The sequence below is a fragment of the Saccopteryx leptura genome, chromosome X, assembly GCF_036850995.1.
Source record: "Saccopteryx leptura isolate mSacLep1 chromosome X, mSacLep1_pri_phased_curated, whole genome shotgun sequence".
In the NCBI taxonomy this organism is placed as follows: domain Eukaryota; kingdom Metazoa; phylum Chordata; class Mammalia; order Chiroptera; family Emballonuridae; genus Saccopteryx; species Saccopteryx leptura.
In genome coordinates this window covers 79873225-79883366 of record NC_089516.1, presented here as the reverse complement: position 1 = coordinate 79883366, position 10142 = coordinate 79873225, and the positions used below count along the sequence as shown (strand labels likewise).

The 10142-nt window shown below is 38.9% G+C and overlaps 1 pseudogene; it reads right to left on the bottom strand.

Annotated features, from left to right (window-relative positions):
• Positions 1-7370: 7370 nt before the first annotated feature.
• LOC136386381 (casein kinase II subunit alpha'-like) lies at positions 7371-9108 on the bottom strand (annotated as a pseudogene).
• Positions 9109-10142: the final 1034 nt, after the last annotated feature.

Below are 10142 nucleotides of genomic sequence, written 5' to 3'. Positions count from 1 at the left end.
TTGCCCACGTAGTCTGTAAGTACAATGCTAATGGCATAAACCAAAAACACTCACATCTCAATTTTTTTAGGTTTTTATGAGAGTGAGCGTCATAAAATTGAAATGTCATATGTAACCCATGGACTCCCAGAATTTAAGTTTAAAATTTTTATTTATTGATTTTAGATAGAGAGGAAGGGAAATAGATAGGTAGATAGATAGATAGATAGATAGATAGATAGATAGATAGATAGATAGATAGATGGATAGACAGAGACAGGAACATTGATCTGTTCCTGTCCATTGATCTGTGCCCTGATCAAGGATCGAACTGGCAACCTTTGTGCTCAGGCCAACATACATATTTAAGTTTAAAGGGTAACACTAGGCAGTAGATTTTATTATCTCTCTGATTTCATTTCTCTCCTTTCCCACAACCAGTGGTCACCTATAGTTTCCTTTAGTGTTTAAGGTATCATGAAATAATTATGTCACTTCATGAAAGATTATTTACCCAGAGGAACAGGATGTTATTGAGCATATATACAATTATTGACCTTATTTTCTCTCTTGGCAAGTAGAGATCTTTAAAGCATAACTTGAAATCTTATTAAATTTTGCATAGGGCGTTAGTTAATACTTTTTTTTTTTGTATTTTTCTGAAGTAAGAAGCAGGGGATGTGCCTGACCGGGATCCACCCAACATGCCCACCAGGGGGCGATGCTCAGACCCTCTGGGGCGTTGCTCCGCTGCAATCAGAGCCATTCTAGTACCTGAGGCAGAGGTCATGGAGCCATCCTCAGTGCCCAGGCCAACTTTGCTCCAATGGAGCCTTGACTGCGGGAGGGGAAAAGAGAGATAAAGAGAAAGGAGAGGGGGAAGGGTGGAGAAGCAGATGGGCACTTCTTCTGTGTGCCCTGGTCAGAAATCGAACCCGGGACTTTCCCACACCAGGCCAAGGCTCTACCGTTGAACCAACCAGCCAAGGCCAGTTAATATTTTTAAAAAAGAAAAATTAGTTTTATTTATTTTCTTTCTATGGAGGTATAATTGACATACAACATTATATTAGTTTCAGGCATGCAACACAATGATTTGATATTTGTATATGTTGCAAAATGATTACCACGGTAACTCAGGCTAACATCTGTCACCATACAAAGTTACACAGTAATTTTTCTTGTGATGAGAACTTTTAAGAACCACCTTCTTAATAACTTTCAAATATGCCATACAGTATTATTAACTATAGTCACCATGCTGTAAATTAGAACCTCATGACTCATTCATTTTATGACTAGAAGTTTGTACCTTTGTCCCCTTTCAATACTTTAAAAAGAGGTAAGAGAAGGTATTTTTTGTTTTGGCACCAAAAAATTTTCCAGGAAGGGCATCCCATTTAAAAACCTATTGATCTAAGATGAACTGGAAATTTGGCTTATATTTTAGAATTTGTTTGTTTGCTTTGAGCTTCAAAAATTCATGGCCTGGAGTTTCCTGGGAAGGGAGGTATGGGCTAGTCTTCAAGGCTCTCCCCAACCCTTGATCTCGGAGAGTTTATTCATACTGAGGATGAAGACCTGCTGATGGACATAAAACACACTGATCAAGTGAGACAGAACTGAAAAGTTGGGCCTGAACTCTTTCTATGCAAAATTCAAAGTTCTCAAGGAGTTAGAGCAATTGATGCTTCTTTACTCTGGTCCTGGGGTGTATAACTTGTTTCTGAAAGAAATTTAAATAATTCCAACAGCAACTTCTACAACAAACAGTCATTGTTTACTATGTGTCAGATCCTGTGCTGAGCACTTAACTTTCACAACCCTATAATGAGTGTTAACATAAAACAAGAGTCTATGGGCAAAAAAAAGTTAAAAAATACTGAGTAAAAAAAATTTAAAGGGGTTTCTTTACTGCAAAAATTATCGGAGCCTTTAATATGCTAAATCATGTTATAAATTCCAAAAGGGACTTAGAGTATGCTGCTTTTCAAAGTATGTGGGAGAGTAGACACTTTTTTTTTTCCTAAAGGATGTCTAGAGTGATAGAATATCTTTTGGGATTTGTTATCCTGAGTTTCTTGTAGAATCCATGCTTATTATCCTTGGAACTTGGACTAGGCACTGTATTTACCTTGGCTTTTTCTTGTCCCTCAGTAACCCACAATACCTAATCTCAAAATAATTTGTGAGTTTATATCTGTCCCCCGGAAAACTAGGCTTCTGATTTACCCAAGTCCAAACTACCATCATCCTTCCCCAAGACTAATGTACTAGCCTCTTAACTGGTCTTCCAGCTTTCCTTCTTATTGTCCTCTAAATGACTATCCATGCTACAGACAGTTGTCTTAAAAACAAACAAGCAAACAAAAAACACCACACTATTATTTCACCAAAAATTGTTTAATACTTTTCATTATACTTTGAATAAAATTCCAACACCTTACTATGACCTACAAAGCTTTGCCTGGCCTGAGTCCTGCCAATCTCTGCAACCTTGCTGCTTACCATTCTACCCCACAGGCTCCCTTTGCTCCAACCATTCTGTCAACTCCTCTGGTGTTCCAGGCTAATTCCTCCTCAGGGCATATTCCCTTCCCTCTGTCCTTTTACCTGCCTTGCTATTCCTACTCAGCCTTCATCTTTTTTGCTTAAATGCTGCTATCTCAGAGAGATCATCACTGGTCACCCGCCAAATTAAGGTGTTCAGTTATTCTGGGTTAAAGGATTGGTTTTGTTTTTTTGGGTTTTTTTTTTTTTTTTACAGTAAGTGACTTCTCAGAGCCTTTGATATGTGAACATGTATTATGAACTTCAAGGGAGACATGAAATACCCTATTCTTTTCCTTCAGGTCACTGATCACATGTTTATTTGCCTAATAGCTCTCTCCCTACTAGAGGTTATGTTCCATAAGAGCAGAGACCATGTGTAGCCACCAGTGCTCAACCTCCAGGGCTTAATGCAGTGCCTGGCATGTGATACAGGTCAGTACACATTTGCTGAATGAACGAAGAAACGAATTTGATTATTAGTGCTCTTGGCCTCCTATTTTATAGTGGGGCTACCGCTAAACAATTTAATGTTTTTGATAGAATCTTTCTCTACTCAAGATTTTTTTCGTATTTAAGACAGATCACTTTTGAAGGGAAAGCTACAATTAGATTTGCACTGACTGGTAGCAACTGAGGGTTAGTGGTAACTATGACTGGCTTTTATATTTTTAAATGAATAATCTTTTAAAATTATTTAATATTTTATTTACTATTTTAAGCATTTTATATAAATTATTTACTATTTTAATTTTTTATAATTAAACATTCTTTAAAATGTATCTTTAGCTTTAAACATTTTAAAAGTTCTAGTTTAAGGTAAAATAACAAAGCAAAATAATGCACTACAGCTTGTTTCTGAATTAGCCATATCTGTGGGAAGCCTTCCTTAGGCCATGGAGCCCCATGTGAGGCTGGTAGCTTCTGACTCCTGAGAAGGCTTGAGGACCCTGAAAGAAGGAAATACCTTATGAATGCTGAGACTGCAAATCCCCAAACCACAGCATGAGTAGACAGTAAATATGTGCTGACAGGTTTTTATGTAAGATAGTGGTGGTATTATACACATTCTCTCATCTGATTCTCCTTGTGACACATGGAACACATTTTTATTTGCTACCAAGCAGGATTACGAGTTCAGTTGTAATCTGTAAACAAACCAACTGACTGGACTCTGTGACCAAGGAAATAATAACTTAGGGTGCATTAACTGAGTTCTTAAACCAGATGAAGCACTTGCTTATCATTTTCTCTGAGTCTTCTGGGCCTCTTAGAGAGGCCTGGTACAGGTAGAGCTAGTAGAAAGACAGAACACACTGTACAACTCTCAATGTCACTTCCTGGTGTCCTGTGTCAGGTCTTAAAGAGAGTCATTCTTTCAAGAGTGCACCCCCTTCCAAAAAAAAAAAAGGGGGTGGAAAGTTGCAGACAAGGAGAAGTCCCTAGGAGGTTATTGTTGTGTTTTACTAATTATCAGTTACATCCAAGTGCCATAGTATTGTCAATACAGCTTGCATTGAGTTTCTGTGCCATGTTTCAGTTTCATTGGCAAGCAGGCTTCACCAAGATATGCTAAAGGCTCATCAATAGACCATTTGCACTAACAAGAGGAAGAGTCAACCTAATGAGAGAGTGTGCCTCATTAATGGCTTGGAAATTAAGCAGTCTTCATATAACTAATCAATGCTAAGTGACTGACCTTCGTGGAGGCTACAGCTCATTAGCAGAATACACACAGATGGTAATGTGCTCAAAGATATTTAGACTATATGTGAAAAGAACTATATTAATAAGACAAACCTATCCCAACTGTCCATGACTTGGCTCTTGTTGCCTATGCTATCTGTTTATGAGAATGAATTTGCCTGATAATATCTATATTTTTCAAATTTCTATGTAAATAACAAATTATTATCAACATTCAAAATAATTTGCTTCCATGAAAAAACTCTATAAGAAGAATTGACTTATAATAATGGTTTTATTTATTCAGTAACTCATTTATCCAAGAAAAATTGCCTTGAGGGAGAAATGGATTCTAAACCTAATGCAATAAATGTTTATTTGGAATTGTTGTTTGACTATTTTTTCTTTTTATTTCTTGTCGAATGCTTTCTCAAATGTGACCTGTTAGTAAGTTATTCCAATATCTCCAAGAGTCTTGCAGAAGATGTTTATGCTGAAATGTTCTATAAATATGCTTAAGTTTCTCTGACAGCAAGCCAGTAGTGACATCAGAAATGGCATGACTATACAGGACAATGCATATGACAGCCAATTCACTAGTTCTATTTTATCCCGTACTTGCCAAGCTACTGCAAAAGCCTGAAGTAGTAACACATAGGTCATTTTTAAATCCTTTATTTCCTTTATTTCACTCAGCCAATCTATCTATCTTAAGGAGCAACTTGAAGATTACAATGAGTTTTAATAACATCACACTCTCATGTCTTTTTTTCCACCTTACCCATGCTTTAAGATTCCCTTTCTTGTTCATTTTCCTCTTCAGAAATCCAGCTTTTGGTATCTTCAGTGAAAGCAGCCTGAAGAAGTGTTTATCAAGCCCTCGGAACCCTTTCTTTAGTTTTATTTAGATAAGAAGCTCCCTAAGGGGAAGACCTTCACTTCTTGTTTGGTGAAGTATAACATTTGCTCACAGTTCTCTATCCCTGATAAATAGAATTAGGAAATGTGTCTTGGAGTAGAGCCAAACACTGACAGGAAGGCATCCAGACAACCTGCTTTCAATGCCTTTTGCTTCGAAGAGTATTGCTATAAAAATATAATGTCCCCAGGTCATTTGTAATTGGTTAAAGTCCAGAGGCAGAAGTATTTAAAAGGCTGGCAATCAAAGTGAAGAAATGAAAATAGGCTCTTCTGCATATTTCCCCAACCAAGATTGTAGGTTATAAGATCTGCAGCCAGTAGTGGTTCAGGATTATCACTAACTTTTAATTAATAAGTCTTATAATGAGATCAACCATTTTAACAGAACTCTGCTATGATCTTCATGTGCATCACATTTTTTTAAAGCAGATGCTGCCTCTTGCTACTTCAGAACCTAGCCTTTCCCTCTAATCCTCTCCCTGTTAATTTTTCTTCTCAGTTGTCCTCTACCAAAGCCTAATCAGTATGGAAGAACATTACTTTAAAGCTCTACAATGAGGGATGCTCAATGTCACCTCAATGGCAAAAGATAAGCTCATTTATACCTCAGACATATGGCCATTTTGGTTAAACTCCAAGAGCCTTAGTCTATTTATTTGTTGGAATTCTGCTAGGTTATTATTAGTTGACAGACAAGACAAATGAATATAATCTCTGGGTAAATTTGCAAATTTTAGTGACATTTCTCTCTACTAAGATTTAACCTTAATAAGACAACACGGGCTCTTATACAATAAACTAGCCCATGTACTTTCTTTTAACTTTATAGACAGAGGAATTCCTTTAAGTATTTTTTTTCTCAAAGCCAAAATGAGTTGTAAACATCTGTACTGAGTCTTTAGAAAGTATTTAGTTTTGTTAGTGAGAGTTGATATCAGGGTATCAACTATATGACAAGGATACCAGGGTATCACTATATGCTCTGAGACCCTGAATTCTATCATTCTGTTCCAAAATAAGTAAGACAAGACTGGTAGACTCGGCCTCTATATTTTTTATTTTTCTTTTAATGGTGATCTGTGTGAATCACCTATTTCTGAATGGTAATGCTACATTGAAGAGATAGACAATTAATCCAGACAGAACAAGGAACCGAACAATGAGGTCTTCTCAAGTACCAGATGGCCCTATTTTACATAAAAGGAAATCAATATCTAGTTAGGCAAAGTAGCTGGGCCAGAGCCATCACACAATTTAGCAGTGGAATCTTCCTTATTCTTATGTTTTCCTAGTTAGAACATTACTACTCTGAATATCTATTGATATTCTGTCCTTCCTTACATTAGGAGAAGTCTCTTGAATTATGCCTCAGTTACCCCTTTATGCAGATGAGGCAAATGACATTATTTGTTCACTAATTAATTCAGCAAAAATAGTCTAGGCATGGGGAATACAGTATATATAAATAGCAACAAGACTTTATGATTAGGCAAGTCAACAAAGGTTACAGTGAGCTCCAAGTTATGCACTAGCATTTAGCATTTGATGAGACAGATGGACCTATTCATGGCATCACAAGGTATAAAGTGACATCTGCTGACATCAAAAGGGACTCATGAGAGTGACTACAGTTTGCTACCGAATGAAAATACTTCAGATGAAACTGCAGGGATGAGGTAAATTTCCTAAAAGCTCATGTCATAAAAAATACATAAAACATGAATTTGTAGAAGAGTTTGTTTTTTTTTAAATACTGTCACTGATTTAATAGCACCTTTTTATAAATGAGGCTGGTGTGTTGGTACAGACTGCTGACATGTTGCCAAAATTTAAGCCTGAATCTCACCCAAGGAAACCCAGACCACAGTGGAATAGATAGGAAGTCAAATATTGAGAGCTTGTTGACCGAATGGGTTAATTCAACAGTCGTCCCCTGTTAAATAAAGTTGTGGTACAACTCCGAGTCTCTCCTTTCCCATTCATTCCAAGGGGAGAGGTCTCTCAGATCCTGAACTACATGCATTGTCTCATGTCTCACTCACTACCACAGCTTGCAAGTCCTTCTGGAGCAGTACTAGGGAGTTCCTTTTTGACAGACTTTTAGTTCTTCACTCTCCTTTGAGTTTAGAAGAAATGACTAGAATTTCCTTTTATTCCACTGTAGTTATCCTTCAAGATTTGTGTTTGGTTGGTGGGTTTCATTGGCAAGCATCAATGCCATGTTACCCATAGCTTTACAGTCTTGATCGGGCGGCTGTGAGACCACTGTGTGCACAGCGTTATCCTCACAAGGCTGGGACTGCTCCTTCACCCCAACATATAAGTACGGGTGCTCCATGGCCTCTTTGGCAGTCACCCTCTACTGACGGTCCTATTGCAGAAGTTTGCCCAGAAGATGTAGGGCCTCAGGGCTGATGACGTGTGTATTCTTACTATGGATAAAAATTTCCCACCGTTTCCGTGAATGTTATCACAGGGTATCATTGAAGTACAGATCTAGGTCTATGCGATACTTCTTCAGATACCCTTGCAGCACATCTGTACCCAGAACCTTGGCAATGAAAACAAAGTGGTTGTATTGTCCTATCTGTGGAAGAAAGTTTCCTTTCGAAAGATTGTGCTTGTTAACAATACAGCCCAAACTCCACATGTTCAAGCTATAATCATACATCTGATAGTCCACAAGAAACTCTGGTCCCTTGAAGTACATGGAGGCCACATGGACATTGTACTCCTGAGCAGGATGGTAGAACTCTATAGGACCCCAGCCTATCAGTTGCAGATTTTTCTGTTGGTGATCTGTCATAACACTGTGAGGTTTCACATCCCTGTATAGGATTCCTTTGCTGTGGTAGTAACCCAGAGCTTTAAGTAGTTCATACCTATAAAACAGGATATTAAAGTCTATCAAGATCTAAGAACTATATGATTTCACACATAGCTGAGATATAAAACTGAGACTCATGGACATAGAGAAAAGTGAAGTGGTTACCAGAGGGAGGGAGTTGGAAGGGGAATAAAGAAGGACAAATATATGGTGACAGAAAATGATTTGACTTTAGGTGATAGGAACACAATATAATCAACAGTTCAAATTCTATAGAGATGATTACCTGAAAACTATATATTCTCATTGAGCAATGCCAACCCATTAAATTTATTTCTGAGAAAAAAAAATCTCTAGTAAAGTTGCTTAAAATCTGTATTACTGATATATTCAAATATGAAAGCTGTTGTTTTCCACATGGGATCTTCCTTCACAGTGTCAATCTGCTTATATTTATTTGTTCTACCACTAAGTTCCTTCAGAATCTTTTTGTCTTTTTTTTTTTTAGTTTTCATTTTATTTATTTATTTATTTATTTATTTATTTATTTATTTATTTATTGTGACAGAGACAGAGAGGGACAAATAGGGACAGACAGGAAGGGAGATATATGAAAAGAATCAATTCTTTGTTGCGGCACCATAATTGTTCACTGATTGCTTTCTCATATGCGCTCTGACCAGGGGAGCTACAGAAAAGTGAGTGACTGTTTGCTCAAGCTAGCAACCTTGGGCTCCAGCTAATGAGCCTCACTCAAACCAGATGAGCCCATGGTCAAGTTGGTGACCTCGGGGTTTCGAACCTGGGTCTTCTGCATCCCAGTCCGACGCTCTATCCACTGTGCCACCACCTGGTCAGGCAGTCCTCCAGAATCTTAACCTCTCGTTTTATCTTTCTCTTCAATGGCTAGTGGATTTTTAGAACCACTCTCATTATTCATATTAATAGTCTGAAAAACTCCACTATACTTTACCCGAACCAAAGGGTAATTATCATCATTACCTCAGCTCTGGATGTGAGCCTTAGTCCCAGTACTCCTAGCTCCTCAGGCTGTTTATCTTTGCCTTGACCCTGTCCACGGCCAGGCTGAGCAGAATGGGGGGAGCAGGGACAGAAGCAGTTCTGGGGGCTGTGGTGCAGGGCATTAGGCAGAGGAGGCAGTGAGCTGTAGGGCATCAAAGGAGAAGCGTAGCAGCAGACAGCCACCCAGGCCAGGCACGCAAGAGCTGGCAGGCTGTGGGTATAGAGGCTCAACAGCAGGGCCCTCGAATGAGAGGGGTAAGTGGGTAGTGCTCCTGATCTACAGAGTGTGGTGGTGGTGGGGGGGTTCAGCTGGCTGGGCCCTGAAGAACTGGGGGGTGGGACATGGTGGTGCTGGTGATACACAGAGGCTGAGATGGGTCAATGATAATGTCATGACTGTCATCCAGCCATGGAAATGAAGAAGGAAACTTTATTCACTGTGAACAGCTCAACAGTGATACACCATGGCTGTGAAAACAGCATGGTGGTGGAACAGCTCTGGGATCAGGCTAACCTCAGACGGTGTGTGCAGCTCCAGTCTCCTCTGGCAACGCGTCTTTCTTACACTACTAGCAATGCTTCTTCAGTTCCTGGTGATAGTAAGGAGCTGGCTAAATGGACAGAAATCTCTGCTCCTGATTGGTCTGTTGTAATGCAAATGATGACTCCAAATCTTCCATCCTGATTGGTCAGAATATAGCCACTCTGATTGATTACCTGCACAACACTGACCGAGTGAGGAAAATCTTGGTTCCACTGGTTGAAATAAGATTCCAGGAAACTTTTATAAAGGCTGGTTCAACTGGCAGAAACACAGTGCAGGACGACAGGCAGGTAGGCATGCTGGTTAACTTTGATGATTCACTGGGAAGTGCAGTTTGCAGAAGACCCCTGTGCAGAAATGGCTGCTAAGCTCTGGGTTTTTTTGTTGTTGTTTTATTTATTAATTTTAATGGGGTGACATTAATAAATCAGGGTACATATGTTCAGAGAAAACATCTCCAGGTTATTTTGACATTTAATTCTGTTGCATACCCATCACACAAAGTCAAATTGTCTTCCATCACCTTCTATCTGGTTTTCTTTGTACCCCTCACATCCCCAAACCCCTTCCCTCTCCTCCCTCCCCCTCCCCCCCATAACCACCACACTCTTG